Source organism: Pelmatolapia mariae, linkage group LG23, assembly GCF_036321145.2.
Source record: "Pelmatolapia mariae isolate MD_Pm_ZW linkage group LG23, Pm_UMD_F_2, whole genome shotgun sequence".
Classification (NCBI taxonomy): Eukaryota; Metazoa; Chordata; class Actinopteri; order Cichliformes; family Cichlidae; genus Pelmatolapia; species Pelmatolapia mariae.
This window is the reverse complement of record NC_086246.1, coordinates 22,248,227-22,273,589: the sequence shown is the minus strand read 5'-3', so window position 1 is coordinate 22,273,589 and position 25,363 is coordinate 22,248,227. Positions and strand designations below refer to the sequence as shown.

At 47.1% G+C, this 25,363-nt stretch overlaps 17 non-coding genes across 17 annotated transcripts; 6 read left to right on the top strand and 11 right to left on the bottom strand.

Annotated features, from left to right (window-relative positions):
- Positions 1-296: 296 nt before the first annotated feature.
- trnag-gcc (transfer RNA glycine (anticodon GCC)) lies at positions 297-367 on the bottom strand. Its single transcript has one exon. It is a non-coding gene; the product is annotated as a tRNA-Gly (tRNA).
- Positions 368-489: 122 nt separating this feature from the next.
- trnae-cuc (transfer RNA glutamic acid (anticodon CUC)) lies at positions 490-561 on the top strand. The gene has a single exon. It is a non-coding gene; the product is annotated as a tRNA-Glu (tRNA).
- A 5,317-nt stretch (positions 562-5,878) lies between these two features.
- Positions 5,879-5,951, bottom strand: trnam-cau (transfer RNA methionine (anticodon CAU)). The gene has a single exon. It is a non-coding gene; the product is annotated as a tRNA-Met (tRNA).
- Positions 5,952-8,689: 2,738 nt separating this feature from the next.
- On the bottom strand, positions 8,690-8,760 carry trnag-gcc (transfer RNA glycine (anticodon GCC)). Its single transcript has one exon. It is a non-coding gene; the product is annotated as a tRNA-Gly (tRNA).
- Positions 8,761-8,882: 122 nt separating this feature from the next.
- trnae-cuc (transfer RNA glutamic acid (anticodon CUC)) lies at positions 8,883-8,954 on the top strand. The gene has a single exon. It is a non-coding gene; the product is annotated as a tRNA-Glu (tRNA).
- Positions 8,955-15,098: 6,144 nt separating this feature from the next.
- On the bottom strand, positions 15,099-15,171 carry trnam-cau (transfer RNA methionine (anticodon CAU)). The gene has a single exon. It is a non-coding gene; the product is annotated as a tRNA-Met (tRNA).
- Positions 15,172-15,744: 573 nt separating this feature from the next.
- Positions 15,745-15,815, bottom strand: trnag-gcc (transfer RNA glycine (anticodon GCC)). The gene has a single exon. It is a non-coding gene; the product is annotated as a tRNA-Gly (tRNA).
- Positions 15,816-15,937: 122 nt separating this feature from the next.
- Positions 15,938-16,009, top strand: trnae-cuc (transfer RNA glutamic acid (anticodon CUC)). Its single transcript has one exon. It is a non-coding gene; the product is annotated as a tRNA-Glu (tRNA).
- Positions 16,010-17,189: 1,180 nt separating this feature from the next.
- On the bottom strand, positions 17,190-17,262 carry trnam-cau (transfer RNA methionine (anticodon CAU)). The gene has a single exon. It is a non-coding gene; the product is annotated as a tRNA-Met (tRNA).
- A 1,959-nt stretch (positions 17,263-19,221) lies between these two features.
- On the top strand, positions 19,222-19,293 carry trnad-guc (transfer RNA aspartic acid (anticodon GUC)). Its single transcript has one exon. It is a non-coding gene; the product is annotated as a tRNA-Asp (tRNA).
- A 424-nt stretch (positions 19,294-19,717) lies between these two features.
- On the top strand, positions 19,718-19,789 carry trnad-guc (transfer RNA aspartic acid (anticodon GUC)). The gene has a single exon. It is a non-coding gene; the product is annotated as a tRNA-Asp (tRNA).
- A 106-nt stretch (positions 19,790-19,895) lies between these two features.
- On the bottom strand, positions 19,896-19,966 carry trnag-gcc (transfer RNA glycine (anticodon GCC)). Its single transcript has one exon. It is a non-coding gene; the product is annotated as a tRNA-Gly (tRNA).
- Positions 19,967-20,231: 265 nt separating this feature from the next.
- Positions 20,232-20,303, top strand: trnad-guc (transfer RNA aspartic acid (anticodon GUC)). Its single transcript has one exon. It is a non-coding gene; the product is annotated as a tRNA-Asp (tRNA).
- Positions 20,304-21,274: 971 nt separating this feature from the next.
- Positions 21,275-21,347, bottom strand: trnam-cau (transfer RNA methionine (anticodon CAU)). The gene has a single exon. It is a non-coding gene; the product is annotated as a tRNA-Met (tRNA).
- A 458-nt stretch (positions 21,348-21,805) lies between these two features.
- Positions 21,806-21,876, bottom strand: trnag-gcc (transfer RNA glycine (anticodon GCC)). Its single transcript has one exon. It is a non-coding gene; the product is annotated as a tRNA-Gly (tRNA).
- Positions 21,877-22,060: 184 nt separating this feature from the next.
- Positions 22,061-22,133, bottom strand: trnak-cuu (transfer RNA lysine (anticodon CUU)). The gene has a single exon. It is a non-coding gene; the product is annotated as a tRNA-Lys (tRNA).
- A 252-nt stretch (positions 22,134-22,385) lies between these two features.
- trnam-cau (transfer RNA methionine (anticodon CAU)) lies at positions 22,386-22,458 on the bottom strand. Its single transcript has one exon. It is a non-coding gene; the product is annotated as a tRNA-Met (tRNA).
- Positions 22,459-25,363: the final 2,905 nt, after the last annotated feature.

The following is a 25,363-nucleotide window of genomic DNA, read 5'->3' as shown; positions in this document are numbered from 1 at the left end:
GCAGGAGAACAATAGAGCTGAAGACCTGTGAAAATCTCAGCGGGGTGCCAAGAGGTGTTAAGGTCGGGGGGAATTTACGCAAATTTGCGCAGGCTAGTAAATCTAGTAGTAGGGACTTGCACCAGGGAAAAAAGGCTCAGTAATTCTAGTGTTAAGCCACCTCTAAACTCTGGGACGCTGCTAGCTGCACCCACAAGCAAGAGCCCGCCATGTGATCTTGCGGAAATCTTGATGCCGTCTGGCCGCGACCGAGAACAAACTTAATACCCCCCAGGGCCCCACGCATAAAGGCACTGTGCATTGGCCGGGAATCGAACCCGGGCCTCCCGCGTGGCAGGCGAGAATTCTACCACTGAACCACCAATGCTCACGGGTGTGCCAGTTTTCCCACCGAATTCGCGCCATTGCCCAAGCGCTCCTCTCGAGGCGCAACGGTAAATGTGGCCCGATACAGCCACGCGTCACTCATCAAGACAACTCTGTCGCAGCTCCCTGATGGTCTAGTGGTCAGGATTCGGCGCTCTCACCGCCGTGGCCCGGGTTCGATTCCCGGTCAGGGAAACTGTGTTTTGACACAGCTCCGGCTACCCGAAAGGGACAAGCGGTAGACAATGGATGGGCTGCCTTTGCCACGTACTGTGTATCAAGCGAGGCTCAAGGCCCATCTCCCCCAAAAACGGGCCATTCTTTGAAGCCGTCAACAAATGAAGCAGAGTTGCCAGTTCTTCAAGCCCAGGATGGGTTGCCGTCTTGGAGGTGAAGTGTGTGACAGGAGATCCTAAAATGGGTGGCCGAACTGCGCATCAAAACATGCCTCGCGTGAGGATAGAGCTCAACACCTTCAGTTTTCGAGACGTACGCATGGCAGGCGACAATTCTACCGCTGAGCTAACAACCCTTGCACGTCCGCCAATTGTCCCGCTGAATCCGCGCCACTCTCCAAAGTCTCCTCTCAAGATGCTTAAAATGGATGGACAAACTCTGTCACGTACTGTGCATCAAAGCACATCGCTTGCGAGAGGCTACAAGTCACTACCTTCTGATTTCGAGATTCACGGGTGGCACGCGACAGTTCTACTGCTGAGCCACCAGCCCTTACAAGTCTGTTAATTGCCCCGCCGAATTCGCGCCACTCTCCAAAGTCTCCTGTCAACAACATCTTGACTTAATGCAGATACGATGTCCAACCCAAGTTTGGTTTGCACAGACTTCTTGTTCCAACTTACCAGTCAGGCAAGAATGACTTCAAATTATGTCTCTCAATGGACCCTGTTGGCAAAGGAACTCCAGGCAACCTCCAGAGACTCAGCTCGGGAGCTGCTGATAACCAATTATCAGCCCTTGCTCATCCGCTTCCAATTCAAAGACATTCCTAACCCCACCTGGACAAAGTGTCCTTGTCCCTTTCTGGCTACCCGAAAGGGACAAGCGGTAGACAATGGATGGGCTGCCTTTGCCACGTACTGTGTATCAAGCGAGGCTCAAGGCCCATCTCCCCCAAAAACGGGCCATTCTTTGAAGCCGTCAACAAATGAAGCAGAGTTGCCAGTTCTTCAAGCCCAGGATGGGTTGCCGTCTTGGAGGTGAAGTGTGTGACAGGAGATCCTAAAATGGGTGGCCGAACTGCGCATCAAAACATGCCTCGCGTGAGGATAGAGCTCAACACCTTCAGTTTTCGAGACGTACGCATGGCAGGCGACAATTCTACCGCTCAGCTAACAACCCTTGCACGTCCGCCAATTGTCCCGCTGAATCCGCGCCACTCTCCAAAGTCTCCTCTCAAGATGCTTAAAATGGATGGACAAACTCTGTCACGTACTGTGCATCAAAGCACATCGCTTGCGAGAGGCTACAAGTCACAACCTTCTGATTTCGAGATTCACGGGTGGCACGCGACAGTTCTACTGCTGAGCCACCAGCCCTTACAAGTCTGTTAATTGCCCCGCCGAATTCGCGCCACTCTCCAAAGTCTCCTGTCAACAACATCTTGACTTAATGCAGATACGATGTCCAACCCAAGTTTGGTTTGAACAGACTTCTTGTTCTAACTTATAAGTCGTGCAAGAATGACTTCAAATTATGTCTCTCAATGGACCCTGTTGGCAAAGGAACTCCAGGCAACCTCCAGAGACTCAGCTCGGGAGCTGCTGATAACCAATTATCAGCCCTTGCTCATCCGCTTCCAATTCAAAGACATTCCTAACCCCACCTGGACAAAGTGTCCTTGTCCCTTTCTGGCTACCCGAAAGGGACAAGCGGTAGACAATGGATGGGCTGCCTTTGCCACGTACTGTGTATCAAGCGAGGCTCAAGGCCCATCTCCCCCAAAAACGGGCCATTCTTTGAAGCCGTCAACAAATGAAGCAGAGTTGCCAGTTCTTCAAGCCCAGGATGGGTTGCCGTCTTGGAGGTGAAGTGTGTGACAGGAGATCCTAAAATGGGTGGCCGAACTGCGCATCAAAACATGCCTCGCGTGAGGATAGAGCTCAACACCTTCAGTTTTCGAGACGTACGCATGGCAGGCGACAATTCTACCGCTCAGCTAACAACCCTTGCACGTCCGCCAATTGTCCCGCTGAATCCGCGCCACTCTCCAAAGTCTCCTCTCAAGATGCTTAAAATGGATGGACAAACTCTGTCACGTACTGTGCATCAAAGCACATCGCTTGCGAGAGGCTACAAGTCACAACCTTCTGATTTCGAGATTCACGGGTGGCACGCGACAGTTCTACTGCTGAGCCACCAGCCCTTACAAGTCTGTTAATTGCCCCGCCGAATTCGCGCCACTCTCCAAAGTCTCCTGTCAACAACATCTTGACTTAATGCAGATACGATGTCCAACCCAAGTTTGGTTTGAACAGACTTCTTGTTCTAACTTATAAGTCGTGCAAGAATGACTTCAAATTATGTCTCTCAATGGACCCTGTTGGCAAAGGAACTCCAGGCAACCTCCAGAGACTCAGCTCGGGAGCTGCTGATAACCAATTATCAGCCCTTGCTCATCCGCTTCCAATTCAAAGACATTCCTAACCCCACCTGGACAAAGTGTCCTTGTCCCTTTCTGGCTACCCGAAAGGGACAAGCGGTAGACAATGGATGGGCTGCCTTTGCCACGTACTGTGTATCAAGCGAGGCTCAAGGCCCATCTCCCCCAAAAACGGGCCATTCTTTGAAGCCGTCAACAAATGAAGCAGAGTTGCCAGTTCTTCAAGCCCAGGATGGGTTGCCGTCTTGGAGGTGAAGTGTGTGACAGGAGATCCTAAAATGGGTGGCCGAACTGCGCATCAAAACATGCCTCGCGTGAGGATAGAGCTCAACACCTTCAGTTTTCGAGACGTACGCATGGCAGGCGACAATTCTACCGCTCAGCTAACAACCCTTGCACGTCCGCCAATTGTCCCGCTGAATCCGCGCCACTCTCCAAAGTCTCCTCTCAAGATGCTTAAAATGGATGGACAAACTCTGTCACGTACTGTGCATCAAAGCACATCGCTTGCGAGAGGCTACAAGTCACAACCTTCTGATTTCGAGATTCACGGGTGGCACGCGACAGTTCTACTGCTGAGCCACCAGCCCTTACAAGTCTGTTAATTGCCCCGCCGAATTCGCGCCACTCTCCAAAGTCTCCTGTCAACAACATCTTGACTTAATGCAGATACGATGTCCAACCCAAGTTTGGTTTGAACAGACTTCTTGTTCTAACTTATAAGTCGTGCAAGAATGACTTCAAATTATGTCTCTCAATGGACCCTGTTGGCAAAGGAACTCCAGGCAACCTCCAGAGACTCAGCTCGGGAGCTGCTGATAACCAATTATCAGCCCTTGCTCATCCGCTTCCAATTCAAAGACATTCCTAACCCCACCTGGACAAAGTGTCCTTGTCCCTTTCTGGCTACCCGAAAGGGACAAGCGGTAGACAATGGATGGGCTGCCTTTGCCACGTACTGTGTATCAAGCGAGGCTCAAGGCCCATCTCCCCCAAAAACGGGCCATTCTTTGAAGCCGTCAACAAATGAAGCAGAGTTGCCAGTTCTTCAAGCCCAGGATGGGTTGCCGTCTTGGAGGTGAAGTGTGTGACAGGAGATCCTAAAATGGGTGGCCGAACTGCGCATCAAAACATGCCTCGCGTGAGGATAGAGCTCAACACCTTCAGTTTTCGAGACGTACGCATGGCAGGCGACAATTCTACCGCTCAGCTAACAACCCTTGCACGTCCGCCAATTGTCCCGCTGAATCCGCGCCACTCTCCAAAGTCTCCTCTCAAGATGCTTAAAATGGATGGACAAACTCTGTCACGTACTGTGCATCAAAGCACATCGCTTGCGAGAGGCTACAAGTCACAACCTTCTGATTTCGAGATTCACGGGTGGCACGCGACAGTTCTACTGCTGAGCCACCAGCCCTTACAAGTCTGTTAATTGCCCCGCCGAATTCGCGCCACTCTCCAAAGTCTCCTGTCAACAACATCTTGACTTAATGCAGATACGATGTCCAACCCAAGTTTGGTTTGCACAGACTTCTTGTTCCAACTTACCAGTCAGGCAAGAATGACTTCAAATTATGTCTCTCAATGGACCCTGTTGGCAAAGGAACTCCAGGCAACCTCCAGAGACTCAGCTCGGGAGCTGCTGATAACCAATTATCAGCCCTTGCTCATCCGCTTCCAATTCAAAGACATTCCTAACCCCACCTGGACAAAGTGTCCTTGTCCCTTTCTGGCTACCCGAAAGGGACAAGCGGTAGACAATGGATGGGCTGCCTTTGCCACGTACTGTGTATCAAGCGAGGCTCAAGGCCCATCTCCCCCAAAAACGGGCCATTCTTTGAAGCCGTCAACAAATGAAGCAGAGTTGCCAGTTCTTCAAGCCCAGGATGGGTTGCCGTCTTGGAGGTGAAGTGTGTGACAGGAGATCCTAAAATGGGTGACCGAACTGCGCATCAAAACATGCCTCGCGTGAGGATAGAGCTCAACACCTTCAGTTTTCGAGACGTACGCATGGCAGGCGACAATTCTACCGCTCAGCTAACAACCCTTGCACGTCCGCCAATTGTCCCGCTGAATCCGCGCCACTCTCCAAAGTCTCCTCTCAAGATGCTTAAAATGGATGGACAAACTCTGTCACGTACTGTGCATCAAAGCACATCGCTTGCGAGAGGCTACAAGTCACAACCTTCTGATTTCGAGATTCACGGGTGGCACGCGACAGTTCTACTGCTGAGCCACCAGCCCTTACAAGTCTGTTAATTGCCCCGCCGAATTCGCGCCACTCTCCAAAGTCTCCTGTCAACAACATCTTGACTTAATGCAGATACGATGTCCAACCCAAGTTTGGTTTGCACAGACTTCTTGTTCCAACTTACCAGTCAGGCAAGAATGACTTCAAATTATCTCTTTCAATGGACCCTGTTGGCAAAGGAACTCCAGGCAACCTCCAGAGACTCAGCTCGGGAGCTGCTGATAACCAATTATCAGCCCTTGCTCATCCGCTTCCAATGCAAAGACATTCCTAACCCTACCTGGACAAAGTGTCCAAGAAGAAATAACAGGTAGGAGTCATTTGGGAGCCAACGTGTGGTGCCCCGCAATTCTGACCTGAGAAAAGAAAGAGGAATTGTGGTGAAAGTTGGATGAAGTGGTTCCAGAGGGCCGGCACGCATCCATAGGGGAGGATCGCCTGCCACGTGTGAGTCTTGAAATCAAACAGATGGGAAGGCTTTCCATGGGCACTGGCAGAATGATTTGGATTGATCCCTGTTCTAGATCTTGTATCAAAGGAGGCTGAAAATCCACTACAAACGGATGGTTCTTAGGCTCCAGCGTCCTCGAAATGGGTAGAAGCGGTAGAAAATGGATGGACCAACTCTGTACCAAAACACGTGCCTCGTGTGAGGCTCGAACTCACGACCTTCAGATTATGAGACTGACGCGCTGCCTACTGCGCCAACGAGGCTGAGAGACAACTGGAAAATGGACGATTTCTCGAAGCTGCACAGAAAAGAAACTCCGCTTGGACAAACAAAGGCGAGTCCCCAGGTATTTAAGCCCTGAACGGGTTTTGGAGGTGAAGAGTGCCACAGGAGATCCTAAAAACGGACGGACCCATACTGTCACATACCTCTCTGTGACGGTAAAGACCTGCGTTTCACACCTGGGCTTAAGTGATGACTAATATGAATAACAGTGGGTGAACAACCCTCAAGAGGACAACCCCAGCAGGGATTAAATACATGACAGTCTCCATCAATCGCTGCAGGCCTGAAGAAGCCTCTTGGATGAGGATAGAAAAGTCTTCACGCACCATGAAAGGAATCCAGTCACCTTCTTTGCAAGACCTCAAGACTACCGTGACCGAGAACCTACACAGACATCTGATCTCGTTAACACTAGATTTACTATCCTGCGCAAATTTGCGTAGCTTCCCTAAACCCAACACCCCCTAGAATTACTGGCTTTTTTATTTTCTGGTGCAAGTCCCGAGGTGTTAAGCACCCCTGCTGAGATTTCCACAGGTCGTCAGCTTGTTTCTCCTACAGCTTTTGTTGTGCAAACCACCCATTATCCTTGAGGCCTGGCACATTTGCATTTGCTCACTCAGAGTTGCTCAGATCCAAGGCAGGCCAAACCTCTGTGTTACAACTTTCAGAAATGCTTGGTAGAAATTCTTCAACTTACTCATGAGATTTTGACCACATTTCTTGCGGAAGTCACAGCTATACTGAATGCATGACCGTTGTTGCCAGCTGCAAGAAATGCTTGGTAGGGAACAGCTGTTCCCTACCAAGGTTCATTGTCCATTTACACAGTATATGGCAACCAAGCCAGACAAATTTGGGATCAAGTTCTGGATGGCCACGGATTTGGACACCAAATATGTCTGCAGTGCATCTCCTTACTTGGGAAAGGACCCCAGTCGTCAGAAGGGAGAGAGGCTGGCAGAGAACGTGGTCATGAAACTGATGGAGCCGTTTTTGGATGATGGGAGAAATGTCACAACGGACAGTTTCTTTACTTCACTGTTACTGTCGCACAGACTGCTGCAGCGCAAAACAACGTTACTGGGCACGGTGAATAAAGTCCGGCATGAACTTCCTCAACTTGCAAAAGATACTGCAAAGCGAGAGGTATTCTCCACTTCAGTGCTTAGAAGTGGCAGTGTCTCCTTGACAATTTATGCACCTAAAAACCACAAGACTGTGTGTGTTCTAAGTTCCATGCACCAAGACGTGACGATCAGTGACGGCAGAAAGAGGAAACCCAACACGATAACAGACTATAACCACATGAAGGTATGTGAATGTGTGTACAATTTTAAACCAGTGCTACAATGTTTTCTGATGTGTGCTATACAGGCCTATAGAAAAAAACATATACTCATGACTCTCTCTCTCTGCTTTTACAGTGTGGTGTAGACGTGTTGGACCAAATGGCATGGATGTATTCCGTAAGATCAGCAACACACAGGTGGCCAGTAGCGGTTTTCTACAATATGCTGGACCTGGCAGCAGTGAATGCCTACATTTTGTACAAGGCATGTACAGGGTGGACAGGCAAAAGAAGATTGTTTTTGAGTCTTCTAGCTCAGCAACTTTGTTGCCGATCCATGCAGCTCAAGGAAATATTACAACGCAGACAACGCAGTGCCAGGTGCAAGAGAGCTGCAACAGGAATCGCAGCAGGTTTACCTGTGCAACATGTCAGAAATTCACCTGTGCCAAATGCAGGGATGATGGACACTGGGTCTGCAAACGCTGTAAAGTTTGAAACACTTTGAAATAAAACAGACTTGTGTACCCATATATTGTGAATGTGTGTCTTTTGTATGTAGGTTGTAACACAGAGGTTTGGCCTGCCTTGGATCTGAGTAAACAAATGCCAATGTAGCACAAACACACACACACACACACACACACAGCAAATCTGCATTTATTTGTCCCACAAGTGGAAAATCTGTATTGTCATTGCAAAAAAGTGGACAGAGCACGGTATAGAAAGTGCACTATACAAACAATCTGGAAACATATATATGGACACGAGTATTCAAAAATATTGGTGTATGTATACACACACACATCTATCTGTGTGTGTATATATATAGATATAGATATATATGATATAGATGTGTCTGTGTGTATAACTAGACTTTATGCATATTATATAAGGTGTGGCTATATAAATATATGTACAACTCTGTGTATATATGTTTATGGCCAGGCATCCAATGTAGTGAAAAGGAGTGACAAGAACTAATATTGCATCTGAGAAATATTACACATAGAAACTATCATGGTGTATAGTATGCTGCAGGTAAGGAAGGAAAGTAGCCTTGCAGGGAAGGAAAGACCTGAATCTCTCATGGTTAGGGGTTGGGGGAGGGTGTGTTTGCACAACAAAAGCAGGAGAACAATAGAGCTGAAGACCTGTGAAAATCTCAGCGGGGTGCCAAGAGGTGTTAAGGTCGGGGGGAATTTACGCAAATTTGCGCAGGCTAGTAAATCTAGTAGTAGGGACTTGCACCAGGGAAAAAAGGCTCAGTAATTCTAGTGTTAAGCCACCTCTAAACTCTGGGACGCTGCTAGCTGCACCCACAAGCAAGAGCCCGCCATGTGATCTTGCGGAAATCTTGATGCCGTCTGGCCGCGACCGAGAACAAACTTAATACCCCCCAGGGCCCCACGCATAAAGGCACTGTGCATTGGCCGGGAATCGAACCCGGGCCTCCCGCGTGGCAGGCGAGAATTCTACCACTGAACCACCAATGCTCACGGGTGTGCCAGTTTTCCCACCGAATTCGCGCCATTGCCCAAGCGCTCCTCTCGAGGCGCAACGGTAAATGTGGCCCGATACAGCCACGCGTCACTCATCAAGACAACTCTGTCGCAGCTCCCTGATGGTCTAGTGGTCAGGATTCGGCGCTCTCACCGCCGTGGCCCGGGTTCGATTCCCGGTCAGGGAAACTGTGTTTTGACACAGCTCCGGCTACCCGAAAGGGACAAGCGGTAGACAATGGATGGGCTGCCTTTGCCACGTACTGTGTATCAAGCGAGGCTCAAGGCCCATCTCCCCCAAAAACGGGCCATTCTTTGAAGCCGTCAACAAATGAAGCAGAGTTGCCAGTTCTTCAAGCCCAGGATGGGTTGCCGTCTTGGAGGTGAAGTGTGTGACAGGAGATCCTAAAATGGGTGGCCGAACTGCGCATCAAAACATGCCTCGCGTGAGGATAGAGCTCAACACCTTCAGTTTTCGAGACGTACGCATGGCAGGCGACAATTCTACCGCTCAGCTAACAACCCTTGCACGTCCGCCAATTGTCCCGCTGAATCCGCGCCACTCTCCAAAGTCTCCTCTCAAGATGCTTAAAATGGATGGACAAACTCTGTCACGTACTGTGCATCAAAGCACATCGCTTGCGAGAGGCTACAAGTCACTACCTTCTGATTTCGAGATTCACGGGTGGCACGCGACAGTTCTACTGCTGAGCCACCAGCCCTTACAAGTCTGTTAATTGCCCCGCCGAATTCGCGCCACTCTCCAAAGTCTCCTGTCAACAACATCTTGACTTAATGCAGATACGATGTCCAACCCAAGTTTGGTTTGCACAGACTTCTTGTTCCAACTTACCAGTCAGGCAAGAATGACTTCAAATTATGTCTCTCAATGGACCCTGTTGGCAAAGGAACTCCAGGCAACCTCCAGAGACTCAGCTCGGGAGCTGCTGATAACCAATTATCAGCCCTTGCTCATCCGCTTCCAATTCAAAGACATTCCTAACCCCACCTGGACAAAGTGTCCTTGTCCCTTTCTGGCTACCCGAAAGGGACAAGCGGTAGACAATGGATGGGCTGCCTTTGCCACGTACTGTGTATCAAGCGAGGCTCAAGGCCCATCTCCCCCAAAAACGGGCCATTCTTTGAAGCCGTCAACAAATGAAGCAGAGTTGCCAGTTCTTCAAGCCCAGGATGGGTTGCCGTCTTGGAGGTGAAGTGTGTGACAGGAGATCCTAAAATGGGTGGCCGAACTGCGCATCAAAACATGCCTCGCGTGAGGATAGAGCTCAACACCTTCAGTTTTCGAGACGTACGCATGGCAGGCGACAATTCTACCGCTCAGCTAACAACCCTTGCACGTCCGCCAATTGTCCCGCTGAATCCGCGCCACTCTCCAAAGTCTCCTCTCAAGATGCTTAAAATGGATGGACAAACTCTGTCACGTACTGTGCATCAAAGCACATCGCTTGCGAGAGGCTACAAGTCACAACCTTCTGATTTCGAGATTCACGGGTGGCACGCGACAGTTCTACTGCTGAGCCACCAGCCCTTACAAGTCTGTTAATTGCCCCGCCGAATTCGCGCCACTCTCCAAAGTCTCCTGTCAACAACATCTTGACTTAATGCAGATACGATGTCCAACCCAAGTTTGGTTTGAACAGACTTCTTGTTCTAACTTATAAGTCGTGCAAGAATGACTTCAAATTATGTCTCTCAATGGACCCTGTTGGCAAAGGAACTCCAGGCAACCTCCAGAGACTCAGCTCGGGAGCTGCTGATAACCAATTATCAGCCCTTGCTCATCCGCTTCCAATTCAAAGACATTCCTAACCCCACCTGGACAAAGTGTCCTTGTCCCTTTCTGGCTACCCGAAAGGGACAAGCGGTAGACAATGGATGGGCTGCCTTTGCCACGTACTGTGTATCAAGCGAGGCTCAAGGCCCATCTCCCCCAAAAACGGGCCATTCTTTGAAGCCGTCAACAAATGAAGCAGAGTTGCCAGTTCTTCAAGCCCAGGATGGGTTGCCGTCTTGGAGGTGAAGTGTGTGACAGGAGATCCTAAAATGGGTGGCCGAACTGCGCATCAAAACATGCCTCGCGTGAGGATAGAGCTCAACACCTTCAGTTTTCGAGACGTACGCATGGCAGGCGACAATTCTACCGCTCAGCTAACAACCCTTGCACGTCCGCCAATTGTCCCGCTGAATCCGCGCCACTCTCCAAAGTCTCCTCTCAAGATGCTTAAAATGGATGGACAAACTCTGTCACGTACTGTGCATCAAAGCACATCGCTTGCGAGAGGCTACAAGTCACAACCTTCTGATTTCGAGATTCACGGGTGGCACGCGACAGTTCTACTGCTGAGCCACCAGCCCTTACAAGTCTGTTAATTGCCCCGCCGAATTCGCGCCACTCTCCAAAGTCTCCTGTCAACAACATCTTGACTTAATGCAGATACGATGTCCAACCCAAGTTTGGTTTGAACAGACTTCTTGTTCTAACTTATAAGTCGTGCAAGAATGACTTCAAATTATGTCTCTCAATGGACCCTGTTGGCAAAGGAACTCCAGGCAACCTCCAGAGACTCAGCTCGGGAGCTGCTGATAACCAATTATCAGCCCTTGCTCATCCGCTTCCAATTCAAAGACATTCCTAACCCCACCTGGACAAAGTGTCCTTGTCCCTTTCTGGCTACCCGAAAGGGACAAGCGGTAGACAATGGATGGGCTGCCTTTGCCACGTACTGTGTATCAAGCGAGGCTCAAGGCCCATCTCCCCCAAAAACGGGCCATTCTTTGAAGCCGTCAACAAATGAAGCAGAGTTGCCAGTTCTTCAAGCCCAGGATGGGTTGCCGTCTTGGAGGTGAAGTGTGTGACAGGAGATCCTAAAATGGGTGGCCGAACTGCGCATCAAAACATGCCTCGCGTGAGGATAGAGCTCAACACCTTCAGTTTTCGAGACGTACGCATGGCAGGCGACAATTCTACCGCTCAGCTAACAACCCTTGCACGTCCGCCAATTGTCCCGCTGAATCCGCGCCACTCTCCAAAGTCTCCTCTCAAGATGCTTAAAATGGATGGACAAACTCTGTCACGTACTGTGCATCAAAGCACATCGCTTGCGAGAGGCTACAAGTCACAACCTTCTGATTTCGAGATTCACGGGTGGCACGCGACAGTTCTACTGCTGAGCCACCAGCCCTTACAAGTCTGTTAATTGCCCCGCCGAATTCGCGCCACTCTCCAAAGTCTCCTGTCAACAACATCTTGACTTAATGCAGATACGATGTCCAACCCAAGTTTGGTTTGAACAGACTTCTTGTTCTAACTTATAAGTCGTGCAAGAATGACTTCAAATTATGTCTCTCAATGGACCCTGTTGGCAAAGGAACTCCAGGCAACCTCCAGAGACTCAGCTCGGGAGCTGCTGATAACCAATTATCAGCCCTTGCTCATCCGCTTCCAATTCAAAGACATTCCTAACCCCACCTGGACAAAGTGTCCTTGTCCCTTTCTGGCTACCCGAAAGGGACAAGCGGTAGACAATGGATGGGCTGCCTTTGCCACGTACTGTGTATCAAGCGAGGCTCAAGGCCCATCTCCCCCAAAAACGGGCCATTCTTTGAAGCCGTCAACAAATGAAGCAGAGTTGCCAGTTCTTCAAGCCCAGGATGGGTTGCCGTCTTGGAGGTGAAGTGTGTGACAGGAGATCCTAAAATGGGTGGCCGAACTGCGCATCAAAACATGCCTCGCGTGAGGATAGAGCTCAACACCTTCAGTTTTCGAGACGTACGCATGGCAGGCGACAATTCTACCGCTCAGCTAACAACCCTTGCACGTCCGCCAATTGTCCCGCTGAATCCGCGCCACTCTCCAAAGTCTCCTCTCAAGATGCTTAAAATGGATGGACAAACTCTGTCACGTACTGTGCATCAAAGCACATCGCTTGCGAGAGGCTACAAGTCACAACCTTCTGATTTCGAGATTCACGGGTGGCACGCGACAGTTCTACTGCTGAGCCACCAGCCCTTACAAGTCTGTTAATTGCCCCGCCGAATTCGCGCCACTCTCCAAAGTCTCCTGTCAACAACATCTTGACTTAATGCAGATACGATGTCCAACCCAAGTTTGGTTTGAACAGACTTCTTGTTCTAACTTATAAGTCGTGCAAGAATGACTTCAAATTATGTCTCTCAATGGACCCTGTTGGCAAAGGAACTCCAGGCAACCTCCAGAGACTCAGCTCGGGAGCTGCTGATAACCAATTATCAGCCCTTGCTCATCCGCTTCCAATTCAAAGACATTCCTAACCCCACCTGGACAAAGTGTCCTTGTCCCTTTCTGGCTACCCGAAAGGGACAAGCGGTAGACAATGGATGGGCTGCCTTTGCCACGTACTGTGTATCAAGCGAGGCTCAAGGCCCATCTCCCCCAAAAACGGGCCATTCTTTGAAGCCGTCAACAAATGAAGCAGAGTTGCCAGTTCTTCAAGCCCAGGATGGGTTGCCGTCTTGGAGGTGAAGTGTGTGACAGGAGATCCTAAAATGGGTGGCCGAACTGCGCATCAAAACATGCCTCGCGTGAGGATAGAGCTCAACACCTTCAGTTTTCGAGACGTACGCATGGCAGGCGACAATTCTACCGCTCAGCTAACAACCCTTGCACGTCCGCCAATTGTCCCGCTGAATCCGCGCCACTCTCCAAAGTCTCCTCTCAAGATGCTTAAAATGGATGGACAAACTCTGTCACGTACTGTGCATCAAAGCACATCGCTTGCGAGAGGCTACAAGTCACAACCTTCTGATTTCGAGATTCACGGGTGGCACGCGACAGTTCTACTGCTGAGCCACCAGCCCTTACAAGTCTGTTAATTGCCCCGCCGAATTCGCGCCACTCTCCAAAGTCTCCTGTCAACAACATCTTGACTTAATGCAGATACGATGTCCAACCCAAGTTTGGTTTGCACAGACTTCTTGTTCCAACTTACCAGTCAGGCAAGAATGACTTCAAATTATGTCTCTCAATGGACCCTGTTGGCAAAGGAACTCCAGGCAACCTCCAGAGACTCAGCTCGGGAGCTGCTGATAACCAATTATCAGCCCTTGCTCATCCGCTTCCAATTCAAAGACATTCCTAACCCCACCTGGACAAAGTGTCCTTGTCCCTTTCTGGCTACCCGAAAGGGACAAGCGGTAGACAATGGATGGGCTGCCTTTGCCACGTACTGTGTATCAAGCGAGGCTCAAGGCCCATCTCCCCCAAAAACGGGCCATTCTTTGAAGCCGTCAACAAATGAAGCAGAGTTGCCAGTTCTTCAAGCCCAGGATGGGTTGCCGTCTTGGAGGTGAAGTGTGTGACAGGAGATCCTAAAATGGGTGACCGAACTGCGCATCAAAACATGCCTCGCGTGAGGATAGAGCTCAACACCTTCAGTTTTCGAGACGTACGCATGGCAGGCGACAATTCTACCGCTCAGCTAACAACCCTTGCACGTCCGCCAATTGTCCCGCTGAATCCGCGCCACTCTCCAAAGTCTCCTCTCAAGATGCTTAAAATGGATGGACAAACTCTGTCACGTACTGTGCATCAAAGCACATCGCTTGCGAGAGGCTACAAGTCACAACCTTCTGATTTCGAGATTCACGGGTGGCACGCGACAGTTCTACTGCTGAGCCACCAGCCCTTACAAGTCTGTTAATTGCCCCGCCGAATTCGCGCCACTCTCCAAAGTCTCCTGTCAACAACATCTTGACTTAATGCAGATACGATGTCCAACCCAAGTTTGGTTTGCACAGACTTCTTGTTCCAACTTACCAGTCAGGCAAGAATGACTTCAAATTATCTCTTTCAATGGACCCTGTTGGCAAAGGAACTCCAGGCAACCTCCAGAGACTCAGCTCGGGAGCTGCTGATAACCAATTATCAGCCCTTGCTCATCCGCTTCCAATGCAAAGACATTCCTAACCCTACCTGGACAAAGTGTCCAAGAAGAAATAACAGGTAGGAGTCATTTGGGAGCCAACGTGTGGTGCCCCGCAATTCTGACCTGAGAAAAGAAAGAGGAATTGTGGTGAAAGTTGGATGAAGTGGTTCCAGAGGGCCGGCACGCATCCATAGGGGAGGATCGCCTGCCACGTGTGAGTCTTGAAATCAAACAGATGGGAAGGCTTTCCATGGGCACTGGCAGAATGATTTGGATTGATCCCTGTTCTAGATCTTGTATCAAAGGAGGCTGAAAATCCACTACAAACGGATGGTTCTTAGGCTCCAGCGTCCTCGAAATGGGTAGAAGCGGTAGAAAATGGATGGACCAACTCTGTACCAAAACACGTGCCTCGTGTGAGGCTCGAACTCACGACCTTCAGATTATGAGACTGACGCGCTGCCTACTGCGCCAACGAGGCTGAGAGACAACTGGAAAATGGACGATTTCTCGAAGCTGCACAGAAAAGAAACTCCGCTTGGACAAACAAAGGCGAGTCCCCAGGTATTTAAGCCCTGAACGGGTTTTGGAGGTGAAGAGTGCCACAGGAGATCCTAAAAACGGACGGACCCATACTGTCACATACCTCTCTGTGACGGTAAAGACCTGCGTTTCACACCTGGGCTTAAGTGATGACTAATATGAATAACAGTGGGTGAACAACCCTCAAGAGGACAACCCCAGCAGGGATTAAATACATGACAGTCTCCATCAATCGCTGCAGGCCTGAAGAAGCCTCTTGGATGAGGATAGAAAAGTCTTCACGCACCATGAAAGGAATCCAGTCACCTTCTTTGCAAGACCTCAAGACTACCGTGACCGAGAACCTACACAGACATCTGATCTCGTTAAGCCACCTCTAAACTCTGGGACGCTGCTAGCTGCACCCACAAGCAAGAGCCCGCCATGTGATCTTGCGGAAATCTTGATGCCGTCTGGCCGCGACCGAGAACAAACTTAATGCCCCCCAGGGCCCCCACGCATAAAGGCACTGTGCATTGGCCGGGAATCGAACCCGGGCCTCCCGCGTGGCAGGCGAGAATTCTACCACTGAACCACCAATGCTCACGGCTGTGCCAGTTTTCCCACCGAATTCGCGCCATTGCCCAAGCGCTCCTCTCGAGGCGCAACGGTAAATGTGGCCCGATACAGCCACGCGTCACTCATCAAGACAGCTCTGTTGCAGCTCCCTGATGGTCTAGTGGTCAGGATTCGGCGCTCTCACCGCCGCGGCCCGGGTTCGATTCCCGGTCAGGGAAACTGTGTTTTGACACAGCTCCGGCTACCCGAAAGGGACAAGCGGTAGACAATGGATGGGCTGCCTTTGCCACGTACTGTGTATCAAGCGAGGCTCAAGGCCCATCTCCCCCAAAAACGGGCCATTCTTTGAAGCCGTCAACAAATGAAGCAGAGTTGCCAGTTCTTCAAGCCCAGGATGGGTTGCCGTCTTGGAGGTGAAGTGTGTGACAGGAGATCCTAAAATGGGTGGCCGAACTGCGCATCAAAACATGCCTCGCGTGAGGATAGAGCTCAACACCTTCAGTTTTCGAGACGTACGCATGGCAGGCGACAATTCTACCGCTCAGCTAACAACCCTTGCACGTCCGCCAATTGTCCCGCTGAATCCGCGCCACTCTCCAAAGTCTCCTCTCAAGATGCTTAAAATGGATGGACAAACTCTGTCACGTACTGTGCATCAAAGCACATCGCTTGCGAGAGGCTACAAGTCACAACCTTCTGATTTCGAGATTCACGGGTGGCACGCGACAGTTCTACTGCTGAGCCACCAGCCCTTACAAGTCTGTTAATTGCCCCGCCGAATTCGCGCCACTCTCCAAAGTCTCCTGTCAACAACATCTTGACTTAATGCAGATACGATGTCCAACCCAAGTTTGGTTTGCACAGACTTCTTGTTCCAACTTACCAGTCAGGCAAGAATGACTTCAAATTATCTCTTTCAATGGACCCTGTTGGCAAAGGAACTCCAGGCAACCTCCAGAGACTCAGCTCGGGAGCTGCTGATAACCAATTATCAGCCCTTGCTCATCCGCTTCCAATGCAGACATTCCTAACCCTACCTGGACAAAGTGTCCAAGAAGAAATAACAGGTAGGAGTCATTTGGGAGCCAACGTGTGGTGCCCCGCAATTCTGACCTGAGAAAAGAAAGAGGAATTGTGGTGAAAGTTGGATGAAGTGGTTCCAGAGGGCCGGCACGCATCCATAGGGGAGGATCGCCTGCCACGTGTGAGTCTTGAAATCAAACAGATGGGAAGGCTTTCCATGGGCACTGGCAGAATGATTTGGATTGATCCCTGTTCTAGATCTTGCATCAAAGGAGGCTGAAAATCCACTACAAACGGATGGTTCTTAGGCTCCAGCGTCCTCGAAATGGGTAGAAGCGGTAGAAAATGGATGGACCAACTCTGTACCAAAACACGTGCCTCGTGTGAGGCTCGAACTCACGACCTTCAGATTATGAGACTGACGCGCTGCCTACTGCGCCAACGAGGCTGAGAGACAACCGGAAAATGGACGATTTCTCGAAGCTGCACAGAAAAGAAACTCCGCTTGGACAAACAAAGGCGAGTCCCCAGGTATTTAAGCCCTGAACGGGTTTTGGAGGTGAAGAGTGCCACAGGAGATCCTAAAAACGGACGGACCCATACTGTCACATACCTCTCTGTGACGGTAAAGACCTGCGTTTCACACCTGGGCTTAAGTGATGACTAATATGAATAACAGTGGGTGAACAACCCTCAAGAGGACAACCCCAGCAGGGATTAAATACATGACAGTCTCCATCAATCGCTGCAGTCCTGAAGAAGCCTCTTGGATGAGGATAGAAAAGTCTTCACGCACCATGAAAGGAATCCAGTCACCTTCTTTGCAAGACCTCAAGACTACCGTGACCGAGAACCTACACAGACATCTGATCTCGTTAAGCCACCTCTAAACTCTGGGACGCTGCTAGCTGCACCCACAAGCAAGAGCCCGCCATGTGATCTTGCCGAAATCTTGATGCCGTCTGGCCGCGACCGAGAACAAACTTAATGCCCCCCTGGAACCTGAAGTTGGGCAGCCACAGGTTTTGCAGCCACCTTCCTAGTGTGGTCAGACCTGAAGATGTGGCCAACAGTGCCCTGGAGGAGTTTGGATATGGCTGGATGTTGATGTCGGAATTCGTCGAGCAGGCAGTCAGTCAGGTAATGGGTGGACACAGAGACGCCACACCAGGCATGTGGGTCTTCATAAGACCTGAACTCCTGTGGCTTATTTTCAAGAGCTCGCTCGTACTTGAGGTGAATGAGTTCATTTATTTGGTTTGCCATGTCTGCTGGAGATTTGCCAGCCCTCCTGAGCGCATCCATAACAGACTTGCAGATGGCGTTTTTGTATGTAAGAAAACCAGGGAGAAGGTTGGTAAACCTTTTGGACAGTTTCTCCAGCCATCGTGGATTGTCAGCAAACCAGTTCCTGCGACAAGCCCTGCAGCAGAGTCGTGAGGAGAGGATGTAATAGTGACCACTGGTGCCAACAATTACTCGTGGCCTGCCCACACCAGCAGAGACCACTTGTGAACGAAAGCAACCATGGAGACATGGCAAGGTATAATTGTTTCTTAACCTGACCATGATAGCACTCTCAGGTTTCCAAATAAAGAAGGGTGGAGCTGGAAGAAATTTGGCGATGGAAGGTCAGCCACTGTATCTATGAGCTCAGGCTGTGGAGGGAGACGCCAGAGTGAAATCGCGTTCCCTGCGTGACGCACTGGTCGAGACCCAGGCCACAGTCCAAGATCCTGAAGCTCAGTCTTCATCCACAGCTTCTGGTGGGGAGAACAATTCCAGCTGCTGAGGTCATGCTCATAACCAGCCACTGGAACTGGAAGAGTTGGCTGAGCAGAAGGAGCTAGGATTGAAACATAAATATTTACTTGTTTTGTTACTTGTTTTGTCTCCCGAAATTTAAAAGTGGAGATTTTTAAAAATTGCCGCATCTCAAACTCGCAACAGCGCCGGATGACCGTAGTGGCCAAAAATATATTACATCCGTAGTGGTTTAGCACTACCATAGAGAATGAATGGGAAATGGTTTAGGGCCGTTTAGCTAAACAATTCCAAGCCGTCGCGCGGGAGACCGGGGTTCGATTCCCCGATGGGGAGTTTGCAACTTTTTAACCCCATTTGTTTTAATTTACTTTCAAGCACAAAAAAATCACTTTATCAACTGGCAAAATTAAAAAATAAATAAATAAAAAAATAAAAAATTTGCTGCATGTTCATATCACCCTTAGCCACACACCCAGAAGTAAAACATACTTGGAACACTGCCAACTTCTCAACTCCCCTGAACCCGTAGCTGGGAAGGTGAATTGTTCTGGTAAGACAGACAGACAGACCTGCTGGCCTGGCCCCAGGTAGCATATCGTAAGTAGCATTTATAAGCCCTTAATCAGCAACGCACATCAGCTCCTCGTTAGTATAGTGGTGAGTATCCCCGCCTGTCACGCGGGAGACCGGGGTTCGATTCCCCGACGGGGAGTTTGCAACTTTTCATTTGTTTTTAGTTATTTGTTTTAATTTACTTTCAAGCACAAAAAAATCACTTTATCAACTGGCAAAATTAAAAAAACAAACAAAAACTTGCTGCATTGGCCGGGAATCGGGCCTCCCGCATGGCAGGCGAGAATTCTACCACTGAACCACTAATGCTCACACATGCAGTGTTCTGTGACGTTCTGTCACATTCAGCAGGCGCCTCATTGTTCTACCACACAAAACTATCGACTACACTACACACTCCAAACACGCTAAATGTCACAATTCTCTCACATTACTCTCTCTCTTGCCGCTGTCACTCCTAAAACTTGCCCCTCTTCTGAAACAAACAAATGACATATGCCTCACTTTTAGTGCTGTTATTCCGATTGCTGGTCTTTGAACAGTACACAATTGACAAATACATATCCTCGTTAGTATAGTGGTGAGTATCCCCGCCTGTCACGCGGGAGACCGGGGTTCGATTCCCCGACGGGGAGTTTGCAACTTTTCATTTGTTTTTAGTTATTTGTTTTAATTTACTTTCAAGCACAAAAAAATCACTTTATCAACTGGCAAAATTAAAAAAAACAAACAAAAACTTGCTGCATTGGCCGGGAATCGAACCCGGGCCTCCCGCGTGGCAGGCGAGAATTCTACCACTGAACCACCAATGCTCACACATGCAGTGTTCTGTGATGTTCTGTCACATTCAGCAGGCGCCTCATTGTTCTACCACACAAAACTATCGACTACACTACACACTAACTACACACTCCAAACACGCTAAATGTCACAATTCTCTCACATTACTCTCTCTCTTGCCGCTGTCACTCCTAAAACTTGCCCCTCTTCTGAAACAAACAAATGACATATGCCTCACTTTTAGTGCTGTTATTCCGATTGCTGGTCTTTAAACAGTACACAGTTGACAAATACATCTCCTCGTTAGTATAGTGGTGAGTATCCCCGCCTGTCACGCGGGAGACCGGGGTTCGATTCCCCGACGGGGAGTGAACAGAGTTTTTTTTTTTTTTCTTAATAAGATAAACCTTTACTATCCCCACACATGGGAAATTTATTGGGTGACAGCCGTGCAAAGTTTCCAGCAGCAAAAATGAAGTAAAACAATGGAACTGAATAAAGTAAAAAGAATAACATACTATATAAAGGGTTCATTGCCCCGAAATGCAGAACTGACCGCCACAGTAAATCCTTTGCGACGGTGGCAATAAGACTGTATAACTCTTCTTCACTCTGTAGGTGATTTTCCTGAGATTATTACCAATGTTATTCTGTTCCTTTTCAGACCGTGCAATATTACCCAACAGTACCTTAATGAATATTGAATATTTGTTTCATCCCCCCATCATACGCTGCTACTCCCTTTATTCTATTGCACATTACTATGTCACTTTCTAGAATCGCCTGCACTGATAGTTAAGTTATTTATTCTCCAGGATACAGTCATTTATATTACTTCGTTAGAGTTATTTGATACTATGTCTTGCACTATCCTACTACTGTATATTACTGTATACTACTATTCTTACTGTATATATTGTATATCTTATTTATCTGTTCCTCTGTCTCTCCTGCTGCTTTGAGCATGTACATGACAAAAGAATTTCACTCGGGATAAATAAAGTTATTCTTATTCTTATAAACCTTTTTCACGGTCATATCTAAGCACTTTTTAAGCACTTTCAAGGTCCATTTTCAAGCTTTTCAAGCACATTACCAAAAAAAAAAAAGAAAAAAGAATGCATGTTTCACATTGCATTAGAGTGGACACTCTAATGACCATATGAAAATTAAAACAACTCATCCTAGGTTGACTTAAACGCAAAAGCTCAGAAATGAGCAGAGTTGTCTTAACAGCTTGCCACACATGGGGGGTGCTGGAAGTAATAGTTGATTATACTACAAAATAAACATATGCATAACCATTTGCAAAAACAAGAAATGTGTGTGTCAAAAGAACATGCCCCGTGTGAGGCTCGAACTCACGACCTTCAGATTATGAGACTGACGCGCTGCCTACTGCGCCAACGAGGCCTATGATGCAATACACCAATGGACCAACAAAAGTCATATTACCCCTGAACAAATAAAAATGTACTGAGAATATTTGAAACAAGAAATTGTCGATATCTAAAACCGGGCAGCAAGTTGAAAAGGTTACTGATTTGAAAATGTAGGGCTGATAAGTATTTTTGTCTCTTTTATTGATGCCTTGACATCATTGGTAATGTGATTTGACGCAAGAGCCCCCCCCACCATCCCCCAACCATCCCCCAACCATCCCCCAACACCACCCACCATACCCCTCATGCCCCATTCTACCACAGGACTTCAAACAGACTTCAAACAAACAAGTATAATTAGGTCAATAATATTGACAGTTAAGCCAAAATAAAAGCAACATAAAAAATAAAAGCAAATGCTTCTCTGTACTCAAAGAACATAGGGAATATACAAATTAATTTATCGACTAAAAAAATAAAAAAGATTGTTGCATTGGCCGGGAATCGAACCCGGGCCTCCCGCGTGGCAGGCGAGAATTCTACCACTGAACCACCAATGCTCACAGCTGCACCTCATCTACTTGCTGAATTAACATGCATACATCAACAATGTCTCTCATGGTTTCCATGTTTCAGTGGTTTCCCACTGAAAATGACACGTAAACTTTCTAGGGTCCAAGCACTGGACATCAAAATTACAAAAGGAGACAAACAGGAAGCGAGGGCAAATGAGGAAAAGGTTAGCGCCCAACGTGGGGCTCGAACCCACGACCCTGAGATTAAGAGTCTCATGCTCTACCGACTGAGCTAGCCGGGCTTACAGCTTTAACCTCAACCCCTACTTTTTCAAAATTGACACTTCTTCTTAGTAAGCATAGACTTGTTTTACAGGAAGGAAAGACTATGACTGAAATTTGTATCCAATCCAAGCAAACTAAAAATTTTAAACTACAACACACAGTAGCTGTGAAATTCATTTATAACTATCTCTAAAAAATATCTCTAAAATGTACTCAAAGTGCCATAAAGTCGATTCTGTTCATATGGATGTACCAAAAACAAAATATTCTGCCCCGTGTGAGGCTCGAACTCACGACCTTCAGATTATGAGACTGACGCGCTGCCTACTGCGCCAACGAGGCTTGCCACTACGGTGAACAAGAAGGTTTTTTACACACAGCGGAGCTAAAGCTAGTATGGCACATGTCATAAATAGGTAAAATTGGATACTGGAATTTCGTGAAGATCAATTGGCAACAAGTGTTGCCAATTATAAAATGTTGCCTTATAAAACAAATAAACAAACAAAAATCATTTATAAAACATTAACATTTTCAAAATTAAAATAGAGCACAAATGGCATTATTGTGAAGCACTTTGGTATATTGCTGGTTTTTAAATGTGCTATATAAATAAAGTTGTATTGTATTGTATTGCATTGCATTGGCACGTGTAGTTCTTTTTATTTTCCAAAGGGGTGAAGTAGAACCTTCTTACTTCATAAAAGCATTATGCATTATATTAAATATATATATTATAGCATTATATTACTTAGAATATCACTGCACTTTACCTTCCACTCATTACCCATAACGCAGCAGCTTCACAGTGGATATACAGGAATATGTACTAACAAAAAACCCCCAAACAAACAGAAAAGTACTTTTAAGTAATTGAAATAGTACCGCTTTAGACAACTTGCTCTACATGTCGACATATAACATATTCCCAAGAAGGTCAGTGTGACCTTCATATAGGGTTGGCAACTGTCCCATTTTAGCCGGGCCATCCCGTATAATGACCTAAATTGGTTCCCCCCCTATTCTACCTTAAATGTCCCATATATTGACCATTACCTGCCATTCTGACCAACAGATGACATTTTGACAAATACCAAATGCATTTGACCACAGTTATATCATACAAGTGTTTGTGTCCAACCACACCAGATGTGAGGAGTAACACGTGATTCGTAAAAATACAGCGCTGTTTGTTCTGCGTAGCATAATAAATTGAAGCCCCCATTTACAGTATTTTATTTGAATACTTTTTCTTTTTTTGCTCATTTTTCAAGGGAAATGCCCAAATTATTATTTGCCATATTTTTCTTTGTTTTAGATTAAGCATTGATTAAACTGCATACCAACATTTTAGTGCATTTTTATTATAAAAATATGAACATGCAGTGCATATTTACCCAGCTGACTGTGCACTGTGCTTCTGGCACGCCACAGTGACAGTTAAGAAGTTGGCAGCTACCTTCAAACTTAAAAAATGTTAAACCTGCTGACAGCTAGCACACCAAACAAAACTCTTTCACATATGTTTATTAAAACGGTCATATTCAGCAGCTTAAAAGAAGCAAATTCGCACTGGTGTAAGTAACTGTAACTGTCGTTTAGGCCAGCGGTCCCCAACCTTTATTGCGCCACGGACCGGTTTATGCCCGAAAATATTTTCACGGACCGGTCTTTAAGGTGTCGCAGATAAATACAACAAAATAAAACTAGTACCGGTACCGAAAAAAGAAGATTTATTCATAACACACGTGAAACGACCCAGAAAAACCGAGTAAACGACAAAAACGATAACAAAATAACGCTAGAAACCGATAAAAACCCAGAAAACCATACATTTCACACCCGAACCTCAACTCTCGCGGCCCGGTACCAAACGACTCACGGACCGGTACTGGTCCGTGGCCCGGGGGTTGGGGACCGCTGGTTTAGGCGTCATGCTGATGCTAATGAGCAAGTAGTAGGTAGGGTAGGTAGGCTAGTATTAGTGGCTAGTTGTTCGCTAGTCGCCACCTCAAGCTAACAATATCTGCACAAAAACACGTTATTTTAAACTTAACAGAGGAAATTCACAAAAAAACAATACAAACGTCCTCATTCTAGCCCTACAGTGGCTCACCTTGTGTCATGTAGTTAACATCGTCTGCACTTTTTTTCCTCGACAATTGTGCGCACATGTCCGAAGTCCGTGCAGTCACCCGCTAGCAAACTCCTCTCCAGACTCTATTTCCACTGAGGTTTGCTTTAACAATATAAATAGAAAAATAACTAGTTTTTATGCTTCTCGAGGCAACCTAAATTCATGTGGTTATACAGTGGTAGTCTTGCTGTGGTATGTCCGAGTAAAAGCCCGCATCACGACCAGCGTTCGAGCAGCAAATGGAGGACGCTCGAACTAAGTCATGAGCACGTGGTGTGAAAAAGTACAAGGCGTGCCCGAACATGAAGTTTTGCTGCATAGCGCTTAAAAACAAAAGTAACTACCGTATCAAGTCCATTATTTTATCTTACAGACTTAGTTATTTCACTTTTTTACTATTTATTTTTTATTGATTCATTTATTTTTAAAACACTGATGTCTAAAACCACCATGTGTAATTTAATTTAGAAAATTATGGAGCAAAACTTTTTTTAAAAATGCTTTAAAATATTTTAGACATTTTTCAAATCCCTTTTTATTAAAAGGGATTTGGAAGTCTTAAAAATGTTGTTTAGCTACAGTATACAATATTGTCTCAGTGTTAATAAATGTTAATAAACATTTATTGGTTTTTGAAAATTTAAATTATACTAAAAGAAATATTGAACTTAAGAGGGAGGTTTTGTTTCCAGGTCTTGTCACTGCTCATAAATGAACACAGATACAGCAAACTGGTTATGTTCCAGGGAAATTCAAAAAGTCATCAGGAATTCTGTATAAAGGGATCTGTTACATTAATTCAACAGCATTGTTACAGAATGTGGTATAATAATTATTACATTATTACAAACAACCGTTGTTGTCAAAGGTTTGTTAAAAGTAAGTCAGAGCTGCACTTGATTTAATTAATTATACTACAATTAGTAGTTTTAGAAATTATTTCAATGAATTAATTCTTCTAATATTTCCATATTTTTCCTTAGTTATATACATCTTTTGTAGTTTTGTACATATACTGCATCACCCAGAGAACTGCTAATCCCTGGATATTTTCTTTTTCAAACCACCGGTTGTGTGGGAAGATCACAGTAGATGAGCAGTTTGTGAAAC